Source organism: Macaca mulatta, chromosome 8 (assembly GCF_049350105.2).
Source record: "Macaca mulatta isolate MMU2019108-1 chromosome 8, T2T-MMU8v2.0, whole genome shotgun sequence".
NCBI classification, from domain to species: Eukaryota; Metazoa; Chordata; class Mammalia; order Primates; family Cercopithecidae; genus Macaca; species Macaca mulatta.
The window spans coordinates 127,588,675-127,606,723 of NC_133413.1; the positions used below are offsets into that span (position 1 = coordinate 127,588,675).

Genomic DNA, 18,049 nt, shown 5'->3' on the forward strand with positions numbered 1-18,049 from the left:
GGGTATTAACTGCCACCAACTCACAGAGAGAGGAGAGAATTGCTGGAGTGGTGTACATGAGGAAGCAAGAAATGATGGAATCTAGTGCACAGGTCGTGTACCTGGTTCTAGGTGGGGGTATTTATGTACAACACAGAACTTTTACAATAACAGAATTCTGCTGGTAGATGGCTAGGTACGATGGAGGCAATCTGGCATTTTCTTCTGATCACTTCATTCTTCTAAGTGAAGTAGGAAGCAAGGTTATTAACTGAGTGTGACAATGAAAGAGGAAGTATTAGTGATGTAAAACAAGAGGAGCAAGAGTGAAATTGTCATCTAGGAGAGTGGAGAGTGACAAGGCCATAATGAAAGTAAGATTGCATGGTTGTGCCAGTTTTTAAGCTATTGTCTCTCAGCCCTCAACTCTCTCAGGTATTCTTGGCTTCATGATGCTGGGGGCAGGGACTGTGTTAACTACATTTCTCCTTTGCTGGCTGCTCCTTGTTAGGAGGCCCTAGAGGGGTATCAGAAGCCTAGAGGGAGGAAAAGGGGACTTTCTTCTTGTTTTGTTTCCTGCTTGATCCTGTCTCAAACAGTGTCAACCCAGTAATACTTCTTCACCATGGCAGCAGTACTTCATTCTCTTTTCCTGCAGTATTTCCAGTTTGTAGTTGACCCCAAACTCAAAGAACCAGCCTCATCACATCCCCTCAGAGAAAAGCACCAGGTTACTGTACTGTTTCCTTGGAGGTCTAGATCCCAGCTCCATTGTGGCTCTCCCTGGCTAAGATATCAGCATTAATTAATCAGTGTCTCCTCCTCAGAGGACAGTGTTTTAGCTTGGGGTTTACTCCTCCAAGCTTCTGGGTTCTATTAATTCCCTAAGCATTAGGAGGGTTAAATGCTTGATGCAATTCTACTTCTGTTATTTTTTATTCTCTTTTTGCTTTCAATTTCTTCAATATCTGGCTAAATTTTACATATGAAAAAACATAAAGTAATTGTTGTGATCTTGTTGGACTATGTTTGATACAGTGGCTGTCTGAGCACCAGCAACCTAGTCAACCTGTCTGTCTCAGTTTTTTACTCAGTGAAGGGATGAAAACTACCCATTTTAGAATAGAGGTGAGGATTAAATGAGAAGCTGTATGTAAAACACTTAATGCAATTCACTGCTCATAGTAAGTTCTCAATAAATTCTAGTTATCATTTTTTGAGAATCCATTCAGATGGCCCCTAGTCCAGAAAGCTTTTCCTAATATTGTACCCAATGCCAATCATTCCATCTTCAGTGCTGCCTTTCAAGCAATCACCTTTTTGTGTTCTTGCTTTTGTCACTTTGTGTCTTGTGTGTTTTGTTTTTCTATGTTCCCCTCCTTAAAGTATTAGTTTCTATTTATCTCTGAATAATAACACCTAGCACTGGGCCCAGCACAGAGTAGTAGTATTAAGTTATCTGCAGGAACACACCTTCCTCTAGCAGACCTCAATAGTTATCAATAAGATAATGAAGCATTTTAATTCTTTCAGATGTTTCATTGTAAACACCAGACATCTGTGTCTAACCTCTAACATTATATTCACTCAGCCTCTGCTTCTAATCCAGTACATCTTCTTTCTAGCTGCATGGTTTTGGCCACATTGTGAAGCAGGATTCAGTTACCTCACAATAAAATGGGGAAAACGACACCTATATCACAAGGTTATTGTAATCATTAGATAACTAATGTGCTGCTCTCAGCACAATGGCTGGTGTATAATGTGAACTGAGAGCATTAACATTTCTTTTTCTCTGAACTAAATCCCTGCTTTTAAAACATCACTGATGGTGTCATAGAAGGCATGCGTTCCTTACTTAAAATGAAAGATTGATGGACTATTTGAAGAACCAAGTGATCAAAATATGCCATAAAAATTGTTGTGGCATATATCAAAGGACCTTTAAAATTAGATTCATTCTATTGGATATACAACTATTTTAAGGAATTGGTAGAAATAAATAGGAGGTGAAAAGATAGAAGGCAAAAAGGAGTTTTTTTTTTTTTTTTTTTTTTTAAAGGAAATAGGTAAGTGGAACAGTTATAATGCAAATGTGTAGGGTCTGGCAATATTCAGAAAGTGTTTATAATAAATCAGATTCAGAGATCATACTTAAGAAGTACTTAGTGCGGGTTATGCGAAAACATGGCTGCGGCAGGTTTGGCCTTTCTTTGTAGGAGAGTCTCAGCTGCCCTGAAAGCTTCCAGGTCGTTAATAATTCCTCAGGTCCCCGCCTGCACAGGGTTTTTTCTTGGTTTGTTGCCTAAGAGTACACCAAATGTGACATCCTTTCACCAATATAGATTATGTCATACTACCTTGTCAAGAAGAGGACTAGAAGAATTTTTTGATGACCCAAAAAACTGGGGGCAAGAAAAAGTAAAATCTGGAGCAGCATGGACCTGTCAGCAACTAAGGAACAAAAGTAACGAAGATTCACACAAACTGTCGTATGTCTTACTGAAGGAAAGAAACGTGATTTTAACCCTAGAGCAGGAGGCCAAGCGGCAGAGATTGCCAGTGCCAAGTCCAGAGCTGTTAGGTAAGGCAGCAGATTCCATGGATGCATTCGATAAAGTTGTCCAGGAAGGAGAAGATGCCCTAAGGCTTCTTCAGACCGGTCAAGAAAGAGCCAGACCTGGTGCTTGGAGAAGAGACATCTTTGGAAGAATCGTCTGGCACAAGTTCAAGCAGTGGGTTATACCTTGGCACCTAAATAAAAGATACAATAGGAAACGATTCTTGGTCATGCCTTATGTGGACCATTTTCTCAGACTGGAATGTGAGAAACGAGCCCGCATCAAAGCACGGAAGGAAAATTTAGAGAGAAAGAAAGCAAAAATTCTTCTAAAAAAGTTTCCACGTTTTGCTGAAGCCCAGAAGTCAAGTCTTGTCTAAGATGTCTGAACTCTTAAATTTACCATTTTGGCCGGGCGCGGTGGCTCAAGCCTGTAATCCCAGCACTTTGGGAGGCCGAGGCGGGCGGATCACAAGGTCAGGAGATCGAGACCACAGTGAAACCCCGTCTCTACTAAAAATACAAAAAATTAGCCGGGTGCGGTGGCGGGCCCTTGTAGTCCCAGCTACTCGGGAGGCTGAGGCAGGAGAATGGCGGGAACCCGGGAGGCGGAGCTTGCAGTGAGCCGAGATCGCGCCACTGCACTCCAGCCTGGGCAACAGCGTGAGACTCCGTCTCAAAAAAAAAAAAAAAAAAAAAAAAATTACCATTTTGTTTTTCTTGAATAGTCTGTGTACAAGAGTAAATATGTTAAGTGGTTTATAAAGAAAAAAAAAAAAAGAAGAAGTACTTAGTGCGGTACTTGGTATGGAAGGGCGTTATACTAGATAGTGAGCTAACTGTACATTCCTTCCCTATCACTCACAGAAATAGACTAGATTGGGAGAATGGGGACATGGAGGGGGAGAATGGGGACATGGGGAGGAAAATGGGGTGGAGTGAAGGGTCAGGAGTTGGGGGTAAAGATATAAAATTGATTCACAAGTTACTTAGATGAAGGATATTAAAATAATATGATGAAAGTGAGATAATATATGGCTGTTTCTTTCCATAACTGGAAAAGTCAAGTAGAAATTGGGGTGTTTGAAATATTGATGCCAATAGAGGCAGAATTTGACTCTCCCCAAAACTACCTTTGCTTTTCTTTTACTTTTTTATTTAATGGGTGACTGTGCTGTGCCAGGCCTTGTGGTGAACATGGGGATCCCGGTAATAATGACACATTATAGTGGGAGATATGGACAAAAAACAAACAAAAGACCAAAATAAGACATTTTCAGATAGTGGTAAGTGGTAAGATAGAGATAAAACCAATGGATATGGTAATAATTGGGAGAGGGCTAGAGCAAGGCAGCTATATCTGCATGACCTTTATGAAGAGGTGACATTTGGGCTGAGCCAGCCATGCAAAGTGGAGGAGGAAAAGGAAGGATAGCTTGGACAGAGGCCACAGGTAGGAAGAACCTGGTAGCCTTGAGAAAAAGAAGCAGATGTACTGAGTGTAGCGAGCAAGGCTGGGGGAAGAGGGGTGATCTGGGCTGGACTGGGCAAAAGCCCTGTAGGCCATGAGAAGGAGCTAGAATTTTATGGTAAGTGCAAAGCTCTTGACTGAAAGGAAGAAGAACCACAGCCAAAGTGTGGCAGGCTGCAATTCTTTAGTTATGTTTGTATTATTTTGGCAAAATACATTTTCTACCAAATTTGTCAAAGAGGTATCAAGTACCCCAGAATCCCGTGTAAAGAAGTGCTTCACATATTTAGTTATTTGTTTGGCATTTAATACTTATTATCCACATACACTGCAAAGCACTAAACAGGGAAATATAACCCACAGTCAGTGTAGGAGAATCATCAGGTGGAGAGGTGGGAGACTGGAGAATTAGTCCATCCCATCTCCATGCTCTTGAGACACATCTCTTCCTCGGAGTGTTTCTGCTATCTGCCATCGCCAACATATAAATAAGATTATAAGATTATAATAAATTAGAACCATCTTTTTTTGTTTTTTGACATGGCTTACTTCTCTGGGTCTGCACAAGCTGTCCCTTTTCTTCATGTGGCCACCCAGAAATAGCCACAGCACCCAGACAATCTCCACTATTGATCTCCAGGTCCATATCCTATCTACGCCTGTCTTGGAACAAACTTGGCCTTCTTCCACAGAAGGCATTTCAAATATTGATGTACTTGGTGCTTGGTACTGACCAAGTACTTAGGTGAAATGCTTATTTACAAAACTTGTTTTTTAAAAAATGAAATTCTGAAAATATATATAACGCACAGGTTTAGGAACTAGAGGTCTCAGTATGGAGCCATCTGGCCTGATTTTATTCTGTAGTCTCACCTATTACCAGTTCTCCCAAATATCCTATAATGTAACACGCTGAGCTGCTCATCTTTTCATAAGTAGGCCATATTTGTTCATGACTCCATGCCTGCGCTCATTTCCCCTTACTCAAATACCCTCCCTTCTCTTCCTTTCTCTTCTCTGCCTTGAAACTCTTATTTATCATTTAAAGCCCTGCCAAAGATCAACCCTTTCTGAAGTTTCACTGACTTCCACTCTCAGAAAAGTTTATTCTTCTCTCTTCTTTGCTTATTGAACACTTTGTAGGGACTTACCACATTACACAAAAATATTTACAATTTTGACTTCTCCAAGTAGACTTTGAGTTCTGCAAAAACAGTGATCTTTATCTTATTTAATGTTTTATCTTCCTCCACAACCTATTATGGTGCCTACTATCTAAGTAATCACTGGATAATTTATTCAATAAATGATTATACAGTATGTCAACTTTTAAAGTATAGGAGTGGATTCAGTGATCCTGGATTGAGCTCTTAAGAAGAGAAGCATCAGGAGCAGCTGAGAATATGTGATAGGGAGTGTAGCAGGAGAAGTGTCAACATGGCCAATTCCATCACTGTAAATTGCTCACAGCTGACTCTAGGAGCTCTGCTTCCCCATGGATAAAACAGGAATAAGAATCCTGATCCTTCTTACTTCCTTCAGTTGTTATGGAGATCAAATGAGATACCATAGGCAAAAGTCCTTTGTGAACCATCAACCATCATATAATCAGCAGATAATATCATTATTAACTGAAATGATTCCTGTGGCAACATATTGTAGACATTTTACAATAGATTTACCTATTTTCATGGGACTACAAATATTCCTCCTCCCCTCTCCAACTTACAACATGTCTAGAGCACACACATTCATATCTACATTGACTATTTGCTTGTCTAGTTATGCAGAATTGCTTTTGAGACCTTCCTGTAATACTACCTGACCATGAAGTTTGGAAATAAATGCCAGTGGAGCTAAAGTTGCAAATAAAAACCCATGGAAGCTGAGGAATGGTTCTTTTGGTTGTACTGAATTTAGCAGACATTGGACCAAGCACCTTCCATGTGCCTGTCACTGTATCTGGGGAAGTAAAGATAATACCATGAAAAATGAGGCAGAGGGTCTGATCTGAAATTTCCCTCAGCATTTTAGGTGAAATGGGTCAAATTTATAAGATAGGGTTTTAAAAAGAAGGTCTTGCTTAATTCTCTGTGGGAAAGTGGATACCCTTAGGCTTCCCTGAATACCATTTGTCTGGGCTGAAGCAGGTAATAAAGTAAAGAAAGCAATTACAGGATGCATTTTGTGACTTAGAACTGAACCCTGTCACTAGTCAACCTGTTGGAGGGGACAGCTTTTGTACTAATGTTATGTCCAGAATTCAGAACACCTTCGGCCTTAAAGCAATTTTTGGAAGGTTAGGAGGTCATGGACTGGGCAATTCTAGAAGCAATGCTTGGCCCTTTTTCTAAAAAGAAAGGAAATTTGGCATTTTTTCAGTAGAATTATTATTGGACTGGCAAGGCCTTAAGTCCCCAACTGTGTTCAGGGCTCTCAAAGCGAGGGTTTGGCAGTGGTGTTCATTCAAATTAGGGTTTTACTTTATTTTAAGGGAAGGTTTTACTTTATTTTAAGGTCTCTGTTTTCCAGGGGATCAACCTAGCTGACAGAAGTGAGACGAGGCAGAAGAAAAGAGCAGCTTGATTGATGTGGGTGCCTATACTTCACATGCCTCTTTAGGATAAATTAGCATCTTAGACGGGAGGGCTTGGAGAATGTTAATGTTAAGTTGATTAGAAGCCAAATAACTTAGTTTAGTCAGAGGCCCCACAGATTTCCTGGGAACCCTGGTTGCACTGGTCCAGATGGTCTTTTTTGGCTGTACTGTTCTCAGCCACACATCCAGCCAGCTCCAGGTTTCCTTCTCCACTCAGAGTGGGAGAGGCTGCCCCTACCTCCTTCTGTGTTCCCACAAATGCTGCATTCTCTCAGTGCTCAGTGAATACTAAATAATCAAAATGGCAATAAATCCTGAGCTTGGCACATTCCTTTAGAAGTCTTGAACAAGACACTGGTAATGCTGATCTGGCTGTTGGAGGGAAAAATAGAGTCCTAACCTTTTCTCATTATAAATTATAATTGCAATATATTATTAACATAATATCAATAATAATGATAGTAATGCTTGGCAAGATGTCAGGCACTGGGCTGAGAAATTAAATTCATATACTTATTTAACCCTTAATAAAACAATGATGTACGTATGATAACCTCCATGTTACAGATGGAAAATAGTTCAGAGAGTTTAAGTGACTTGCCTAAATCTAATAAACAGTAGAACTAAGATTCAAATTCTGATTTGTGTCATTCCAAATCATGTGCTCTAGAACTTTATTCTATACTTCTCCTCTGGTCCATTTTCTGTTGTGGCTACATGAATATATGAATAACTTTGGATGGCAAAAATGGGCCTTCAACTTCCTCATTTGGCACCAAAGGAGCAAAATTTCTAAGTAGTAGTAGAAGGTGAGGTGAAGACTTGGGGCTGGAGTGAACAGACTAATAATAAAGAAGGGAAAATCACACTATGCTTTTCGCATTCTGTCTCTTGAACCCACTACCCCAGGACATAGTGCATTTTGCCTCATTAGAGAAAGACAATTTTACTACTAATAATGGTGATTATAATGGCCACAAAACTTCAGAGAAAATGTTCCCAGTTGTTGAATAATACTAAAAATATTATCAAGATTAATTGGCTATAGCAGCCCCCATATACGATGACCTGGAAACATCAAATGGCCTAAGAAACTTACTGGCATTAAATATGCCCCAATTTATTCTACTTAAATGAGAATCTAGGATTTGGGCATGCCCTTAGCTACTGTTGAAATAGAAACTGAAATGGCTTTATTTAAGAATGTCAACATCTTTCACATTCTCTTTTAGGCTTTCAGGAAAAACAAGTAGACTAGGAAAATTAAAACCTTTATGCTCCATTTTCAGTCACTCTAGGAGATGGATGTAATATTGATTCCAGTATATGCATAAGACTTTCAACATTAGCTAGTATTGAGCAGAAGATGCATATGAAAAAACAAACGTAGAGAGAAGACCAGTAGGACAGAAAAAGCAGATCTAAGACGTTTACTTGTAGCCAAAATGGAGTAACAGAGACTTACCATCACATCAAACAAATAAAATATGGACAAAATCAATGGTCCTCAAGACACTGAATACCAATCAATGAAGGACAATTATTCCCAGGAGTCAGGGAACCAAATAGTGAGCCCAATAATTTCCCTAGTTTATTGTGCTGAAAAAGTGTCCAGACTTTTGTGTCACAGGGCAGGGAATTGCAGACAGTCTGGCAGTCTCCCTGAGTGGGAGAGATAGAACTAAGAGTCTGAGGATGCCCGAGTAGGTAGAGTTCACAGGACATGGCACTAGAGGTGAGGGAGATACACACACACACAGAGAGAGAGAGAGCCAGAGATCTGCAGGAAGACTCCCTCAAGTCCTCAGCTGAGGAGTGATCAGTGTCTGTCAGTGGAAACACTAATTAAGTCTGGAAAAGACCTACTGAAAGAATAAAAGGGAATCATTCATAACTCAAACAAGGCTGAAATAGTCCTTGTTCCCAACACTCAGATTGGAAAACCTCAAGTTAGGAGGCTTTAGTTAGAGTAGTAAAAATGGGTCTTTATTCAATAGCAGAGAAAATCAACCCTAGACTAAATGGTGCTCAGCTAAACAAAGCTAAAAAACAAGGCCCAAAATGATTAAATTCTTTTAAAGTAGTCTAATTAGTAAAGGAGATTAAAACAGCTATTATGAGTGTATTCCATAAACTTGAGGAGCTAGATTGGGCATGTAAAGCAGAAACAAGAAAGATTTATAAAAAGGCTAAAATCAAACTTATAGAGATGAAAACTGTGTCTAAAATGAAAAATACATTGGATGAGATTATCAGCTGAACAGACATTGCAAATAAAAAGTGGTGTATTTGAAGATATAGCAATAGAAACTATCTAAAATGAAACAGGACTGGGAAAAAAAAAAAACCAACAACAAGAAATTGAGCACTATTACACTGTAGGGCAAACTTAAATGGTCAAATGTGTGTGTAACTAGAGTCCTTAAGGAGAGAATTGGGGTGATGAGGCACACAGAATGTTTGTGAACATATCAGCCAAAAAATTTTTCAAACAATGAGCCCCCAGGTCCAAGAAGTTCAACAAATGCCGATGACAAAATATGAAGAAAACTATAACAAAACTTATCACAATCAAATTGTTTAACCCAATGATAAAGAAAAAAATCTTAAAAGTATCAAGAGAAAATGCGCATTGCCCAAAGAGGAACAAAAACAAGGGTAATATTATATTTCTCATTTGAAACAATGCAAGGTAGAACACTTTAGGAAAACATTTTTAAAGTAATGAAAAAAAGTTTTCTGTCAGTCTATACTTCTTTAGACAAAATAAAACATTTCAAATATAATAAAGCTGAAAGAATCCATCTCAAGTAGACCAGCACTATGAGACATATATTTTTAAAAGTTCGTGCAGAAGAAAAATAATATGAGACAAAAATGTTGAGCTCCACAAGGTAATGAAGCACACTGAAAATGGTAGTTACAAAAATAAAATGCAGATATTTCTTATTAAATTCCTTTTGAAAGATGGTTGACTTTTGAAACAAAATTATATATGGAGTTTATACAATATGTTGAAGTAAACAAAGGGCAACAATATCCGAAATATCAGAATAGAAGCATAGCAGTAAATTGCTGCAGTATGTTTATGCTACATGTGATGTGGAAGACTATCACTTGAAGACAGACTGTGATAAGTTAAAGATGTATAGCATAAATCCTAACAACCAATAAAATAATACAACATAGAGTTGTAGCTAATACATCAAGTGATGAAATGAAATCATTAAAAAATATTAATTTAACCCAAATGAAGGCAAAAAATGGAAAAGAGGACACAAAGAACATAGAGAGCAAATAAGCAGGATGATGGATTTAAATGTAATACAGTTCAAATCACATTAAATGTAAATGGCCTAAATACTCAATTTAGAAGGCACAAATTATCACACTGAATATAAAAGACCCAACTAAATGCTACCTGCAAGAAATTCACTTTTTATATAAGCACAGAAATACACAATTGTTTAGACTTGTTGTATAGATATAAATTAACCCAAATATTTAAGAGAAAGAATTTTAAAAATTAGAAAGAGGTAAAACTATCACTATTTCCAGATCATAATGATTATGTATTTTCCTTGGAAACCAAAGATAATCAACTAAAAACTATTAAAAAGAATACAAGTTTTCAAAAAAACATACTACTACAAAATTATTAAATTAGTATTTTTATATATTAAAGCAATAAATTATTAGATATGATTACATAATCTTATTAACATGAGTAATAGCAACAAGAGATAAAATACCTAGAAAAAATAAGAAATATGCAAGACATATATGAAGAAAAAGATAAAACATCATAGTACGTCAAAAACAATTGAAAAATTCGATAGATATTATGACTTGAGTAGGAATAGTCTACATCATGAAGAATGTCAAGGTTACCTAAGTTAATTTATAAATACAATGATAACCTGATAAAAGTATCACCGTTTCAAAAACCAGATAGACTGTTTCTAGGGTCATATAGCAATATAAGCAAATAAACATATCCAGGAATAGGAAAAAAATTAAGTGAATTTGAGAAATCAATCTATTAGATTATTGAAACAAAGAATGCATTTTGAAGAGTCAATGAAAAAGCAGCATGGTGCTGAGACATTAGTAGGAAGACAATCCAGTGGAACAGAGAAGAAAAATCTGAAAATATTAATTTGAGAGTTTATTATATAGATACTAATTCATATTAATGTGCAACTATGTTATGTAAAATGGTGACATTTCAAATAAATAAAAACAGTAAGTTTTGATAGACCAAAAAAATCAGAAAAAGATTACTGTAAATCTTTCTTACATCTTACTCCAGGATATACTTCAAATGGATCAATTACTTACATGTAATAAATAAAAGCATAAATGTTCTAGGAAAAAAAGACAATGGAAATTCTAATTGCCTTAGCATAAAACAGACATTTCTATTTATTGCTAATAATCAGAAACCATATATAAAAATCTCTAAATTTTACCCAATAATATTTTTAAAAATCCTGCATAGCAAAAAGTTTTTTTTTTTTTTTTAAAAAGCCAAGTTGCATTTTCCCTAGTTTAAAAAAGTACTTTTATAACTACATTTATAACCATATTGCAAAACATCAGTATCCTCATTAAAAGATAAGCAAGGCCTAGGAATAAACACTGAAAACAGTAGACCCTGAAAATGGCTCCCAAAACATGAAAACAATGCTCATGGTTACTAATGTGGAACTATTAAGAAGACAGGTATCCAAAAATTTGATACCACTCAGCTTCCAAGCTTGTGATCAAATGTTCAATTTCATGCATGACTTGCAGAAATGTAAATGGATTCCAGCTCTACAGAGCTTTTAAACAATACATATCAAAATAGTTATTTGATGATAACAATTCTACTTCTGAAATTACATACATATGGGCTGACTCATTGCAGCATTATTTGTAAACAGTAAGCAATTAAAAAACTCCAATCAATATGGAACTGGATAAGTAAACCATTCACACACTGGAATAATATACAGCTCTAGAAAAAGGCAGAGGGACAAACCAAATCCAGCAACCTATGAGAAGGATTATAAACCACGATCAAGTGGAATTTATCCCAGGAATGTAATGTTAGTTTAACATCCAAAAGCCAATCTGTATAATGTACCATATTAATACAATTAAGAACACAACCCACATGATCATCTCAATAAATTTTTTTTCTTTATCATGAAAGGGTGTTTGATTTTGGGAAATATTTTATCTGTAAATATTTGACAAAATCAAACACCCTTTCTTGATTAAAAAATGTTCAACAAACTAGAAATAGAAGGTAGATTCTTCAACCTTATAAATGATATCTAATGAAAAACGCATAGCTAACATCATAGTTAATGGTGAGGGACTGAATGCTTTCTTCTTAAGATCAGGAACAAGGCAAGAATGTTTGCTTTCACCATTTCTAAGAAACATTTTACTGTGCATTTTAGCCAGGGAAATCAGGCAAATAAAAAAAATTAAAGATGTCTAGATCAGAAAAGGAGAATTACAATTCTCTCTCTTTATAAATGGCATGATCTCTCATATATAGAAATTCTAAGAAATCAACTGAGAATTTATTGGAACTAATTAATGAGTTCAATAAGTTTACAGTATATGGATCAATATACAAAAGTTAACAGTAATTCTATGGCTAGCAATGAAGAATTCAAAAATGAAATTAAAAAACAATTCCATTTATGATAGCATCAAAAAGAATAAAATATTTAGAAATAAAGGAAACAAGGGTAAGACTTATACATTGAAAACTAAAAACATTGTTGATAGCAATTAAAAATCTAAGTAAATGGAGGCAACCCATATACATGGACCAGAATACTTAATTTTGTTAAGGAAGGCTTATTCTGAGAATTGATTTACAGACTCAGTGCCATCCCTAACAACAGCCCACCTGGCTTTTTTTTTTTCCAGACACTGACAAGCCACTTCCAAATTCATATGAAAGTGCAAGGGGCCCAGAATGACTAAAACAATCTTAACAGAGAAAAATAAAGTAAGAAGACTCTCACTTCCTAATTTTAAAATGTAATACAAGAAAATGGTAATTAAGACAGTGCAGAACTATCATTAAGAATAGACATATAACTCATTGTGGGAGATAATTGAGAATCTAAAAATAAACCTTTACATTTATGGTTAATTGATTTTCAACAAAGGTGCCAACCAATTTAAGGGAGAAAGAGTCTTTTAAAAAAATGATATAGGGTCAACTGGATATCCATGTGCATAAAAGAATGAAGTTGGACTTCTTTCATTCATCATACACACAAATTCACTCAAAATAAATCAAAGACTTAAATTTACTCAAAATTGATCAAAGATCTATAGTTAAAACTATAAAACCCTTAGAAGAAGCCCTAGGAGTAAATCTTCATGGAGCTGGGTTAGGAAATGATTTCTTAGATATAGCACCAAAAATACAAACAAAAATATACGAATTTGACTTCAGCAAAATTTAAAACTTCTGTGTCACAAATGATACCATCAAGAGAACAGAAAAGTCAACAGAATGGAATAAAATATTTGCAAATTATGTGTTTGATAAGGGACTTTATCTAGAATGTATAAGGAATTATTACAACTTATTAATAAAAAGACAAATAACCCATTTTAAAAATAGAGAAAGGATTTGAATAGACATTACTTGTAAGGCATACAAAAAGCCAATAAGCACATGAAAAGAAACTCGAAATCATTAGTCATTCGGAAAATGAAAATCAAAGCTACGAGATACCACTCCACATATACTAGGATGGCTATAATAAAAAAGAGACAATAATAAGTGTTGATGAAGATGTGGAGAAGTTGGAAACCTCATATATTGCTCGTAATGCAAAATAGTGCAGCCACCTTGGAAAACAACTGACAGTTTCTCAAAATGTTAAACACAGAGTTACCCATATGACCCAGCAATTACACTCCCATGTATAAACCCAAGAGAAATGAAACATACAGAAGCTCAAAGACAAATGTTTGAATATTACATGCTGCAACATGGATGAATCTTGAAAACATTATACTGAATGAAAGAAGCTATTCACAAAAGACCATGAATGGTTTGATTCCATTTAAATTAAATGTCAAGAATAGGTATATCTGTGGAGATAGAAAATATACTAGTATTTCTTAGGACTAAAGGAGAGGAGTTTGAGGGAGTGAATGGGGACTAACTACTAATGAGCATTAGGGTTCTTTGCAGGGGGTGATGAAAATATTCTAAAATTAGATTGTGGTGATTGTACCTAATTCTGTGAATATACTACAAACACTGAATTGTACAATTTATTTTTATTTTTTACAGATTTTTTTTTTTAAATTTGGAGATGAGATCTTGCTTTGTTGGCCAGGCTGGAGTGTAATGGTATGATCACAGTTCACTGCAGCCTTGACCTCCTGGGCTCAAGAGATCCTCCTGTCTCAGTCTCCAGAGTAGATGGGATTATAGGTGCATGGCACCATGCCTGGATAATTTTATTTTATTTTTTGTAGAGAAGGGGTCTCTGTATGTTTCCCAGGCTGGTCTCAAACTCCTGGGCCAAGCAATCCTCCAGCCTCAGCCTCCCAGATTGCTGGGATTACAAGCCTGAACCACTATGCCTGGTCTGAATTATACAATTTAAATGAGTGAATTATGTGATGTGAATACTATCTCAAGCTATTAAAAGACAAAACGTTGTTCTAGCCACATGCTCAATAATCACATATGACAAACAGTTTAAAGAAAAGTGAAGACACTTCCTAAATATTTATGTTACGTGAAAAACAATGGCTGCAGAATAGTGTGCATAGTATGCCCTTTTGTGTAAGAATGAGGAAAAAAAATCAATCTCTGGATGGGTACAGAAGAAACTAATAACAGAACTTACCTGTTTTGGAGACATTTGGTGGGTACAAGTGACTTAGAGTAGGAGGAATAATTGAAACTCTGTTTCCGTATACACAAGTATATGTGCATATGTATGTACACATATATCTCCATATATATGTACATGTGCATATATGTATGTATATGCATATAATTTTTAGTAGGATGAGTGAAAACCTGTATTTGTATTGCAAATATATTACTTATTTAAAAAACAGACTTTGAATGAAACTTTCAACAGCTTAAAATGCTTAGTTAAAATACGCTTACTGTAGAGTTCTACATCTATATTCTCTGAATTTTCCACTTGCAAAAATACACAAAGCACAACTAAACAATGAGCTTTTTGTATTTTATTTCCCTTATTTCTCACACTCAGGAACTAGGTGGGGAAGAGTTTTCCATAGTAGGTGGTCCTGGGGAAGTAAAACTCAGTATGTTTCTAGCCTTTAAAACGTTGGCTACAGTTGCTAAGATTCAGAACTACCCAAGGGCTCAATATCTGGGTTTGAACTTGTGCTTCTCACCTTCAAATTATTGCACTATGACATCAGGAGTAGAATACAGGATGGCTGGGTAAATGAGAGAAGAGCACTTTCACTAAGTAAGGAAGATCTTATTAATCCAAGGCTTGCCATATGACAGGAAGTGTGGGAAAGGTACATGACAGCTTAATGGAAGTTGCTGAAATATGGACTGCCTTCCATTTTTTTTCAGAGGCTTTTAAGTGCAAAATGTCTAATAGGTGCAGAAAGTACTTCTGGTTGTGATGTTCACATTTGTCAAAAGGCCTCCACCAGCTGTACACAGCCAAGGCAGATAGATACCTAGTGATTTCTTCTTGAGATCCTATTCTACTCTCATTCACGGACATCCAACTGAAGAAATATGTACAGAACACGTTTAACAATCTGCTGCCCTCTGAAGCACAAAGCTGCTCATTAGAGGCAATGTCAGGTAACAGTTCAGCTCAGTTCTGGAGCCGGGCTGCCGGGTGTGAATCCCTGTTCGGCTTTTCTGCTGGTTGTCCAACATCAGTGACTGAAATTTTCTAAGGCTGAACATCCCCATCTGATAGAGGAGATCAGTTTATCTACCTAGTAGGATTGTAGAGTTAACAGATTGTAAAGTTAACAAATACAGACGCATTCCTGGCTTGTCATTACTATGTTATACCCAAACTTAAAACCCTTCATGTGACCTCTCAGTGTCCTTAGATTAGTCTGAAATGCCAAATGTGGTTGCTAATGGCTTCTCTCACAATCCATCTCTCTAGTCTCTTTAACACCACTCTTCCTTCCCTCTGTTCATACTCCAGCCACATTCCCATGTATCAGAAATTCCAACTTTCTCCTTCAGGAACTTCATATTTCTCTCCTTCGAAGATTCTTTCTTTCTTCCTTACAGAACAAAAGTAAAACTCCCATTCAAGTCTTAATTTAAATTACACACAATTAGGCCGAGTTTAGATCCCCTACATTGAATTCCCATAGCATCCTGGACTTCTTTGTAGCACTAATCACATTTACAATTAAACATACATTTCTATATTTTTAAAATGTTCTCCCACCCTAGATTGACTGTAAGTATATGTATGGTGTTGACATTTAATAGATGCTGGAGAAATATTGGCTGAATCAATAAATGAATGGATGAATTCAAATCTACTGTGAACATGTGTTACACAGTAATAGACACAGTTCCAAGTTTACCAATATGGGCCTGATGTACAAGTCTTGGAGAATGTTGAATGACAATACTTCTGGCATGTTTTATTTTAGATCCCAGTAGCTGCTGCTGTGTCTATCTCCTGAAGTATGTAGCTCTCAAAGACAGAAGCTGATGGTTGAACTACAATGAATCTAATGTAAAATCTGCAGAAATTATTTAGTTAAAAATAATTTTAAAAGATTGGTTACTGTGTGTTCTACAAACCCACTTGGCCTGGTGAACAACATTTTCTGTTGCACATAGTGTGTAAGAATTCACCTAGAAGTTGACACTTTAGGGGTGTTATTACTTACAATTATCTGAGTGCTGATACTGCTCAAGGTAACGCATGTGGCACCTGACCTCTCTGTGCTACATTCCAGGTAAGCATCTCTGTCTACACCTGGATGTCATCTGTCACTTTGTTTTGGTCTTTGCTCCAGTGGTTGTTAGTGCTTCCTGCTCAGAATCAGCCTATCTTATTACCACATATGCCAGTGTGTCTTTCTGTCACAGAGGTGTCTTAGCTGCACTATGCTTCAAGTAGGGTGTGTGGTTCTCCTGTACCAGTGTTTCAACCTGCCTGCCTACTGTTGTTTCCCTCTGAGCTGTGGCTTCAGCATCTGTAGGTAAAGTCACCAATAATCTTGGTCCAGTGGTTTCCACAATAGCTTCTGTGCAACATGTAAGTTAGCATGATTAGTGTCTCTAGAAACAACATGGAGAGGTAGGTATGAGCATGAGCAATGAAGTGAGGTGAACCTGGGTTCATTTCTGCCATTGACATGTACTAGTTATGTGGTTTTGATAAACCTGACCCCGTTTCATCAGCTTTTAAATGACCATATTACAGAATGTAAAAATAATTTAGTGAAAAAATGTATGTAAAGTGATTAACATGGTGACTATTACTACTACGACTATTACCATTACTACTGCTACTATTAATATTTCATGTTATGCCTGAGCTGAATGAATTTCACTAATCCATATAATCTATGGCAGATATCCAGAGACCATTTTCCTACAATTAAAAGTGCCTTAAAATATCCAAATAGACAGTTCTATACTCTTTTGGGAAGCCTTCAGGCAGTTCTTCAGAATCTTCATGCTGATAGATCTGTTTAGGTTCAAATGATGTTGAAGAAAAGAAGGGCAGATGAAAAGTGAGGACAGATAAAAGACTTGTAAATTGAAAGTTATACTTGAGAATCACGTGGAAGCCCTTGTTATCTATTTTGCAAATTAGTTTGCTTTTTAAATTTCCAAAAAGCTCAGCTTGCCTAGCTAGCAAGTCAGCAGGAAGCAAGATTTTGGTGAGTTTCTTATGCATACTGCATATTCATAATGGCTCATTTCATAAAGTATATAAACACATGTGTAACATATCCTTAGGTACAAATACATAGGCTCCTGTTTGGAGTCTGATTTTCAAAATTATCATTTGTCAGCACTAGATAGCTTTGCCCTAGGGCTACTAAAGATGGTGGAGAACAGAGAAAGAGGCATGGTGGCTTCTGCACAGGTGGCCATTGTCCCTTCTCCCCAGTGCCCTTGTAACTTTCACATGGGGGATCTTTTCCCTTGTGATGGGGTAAGTACAAGCATCACATCAGGCTCATTGGCAGGTGAATTGACTAGAGGGTGTTTTCAGTGACATTCTAAGGTAGAGGAGAATGTGCATATTCTTCATCTTGGGTGTTTTTGAAGTTTTAACCCTCTTTGTTGGGCATTGAGTGAGATGATAAAGTGATTGTTCCAGGTCTTGAATTCCAGATATTAGACTCAGGATAGGGTAATATTTACTTTATCTACCCATGAGGCTTCCCTCTTTGGACCTTC

At 36.6% G+C, this 18,049-nt stretch overlaps 1 long non-coding RNA gene and 1 pseudogene across 3 annotated transcripts in view; one reads left to right on the plus strand and one right to left on the minus strand.

The window, feature by feature from the left end:
* LOC114680325 (uncharacterized) overlaps nt 1-18,049 on the minus strand; it is a 395,268-nt gene that overhangs the window by 50,116 nt on the left and 327,103 nt on the right. The gene's annotated exons all lie outside the window — the stretch shown is intronic.
* Nucleotides 2,157-3,893, plus strand: LOC701224 (large ribosomal subunit protein uL29m pseudogene; annotated as a pseudogene). The gene has a single exon (XR_001446814.3). The product of XR_001446814.3 is annotated as a large ribosomal subunit protein uL29m pseudogene (transcript).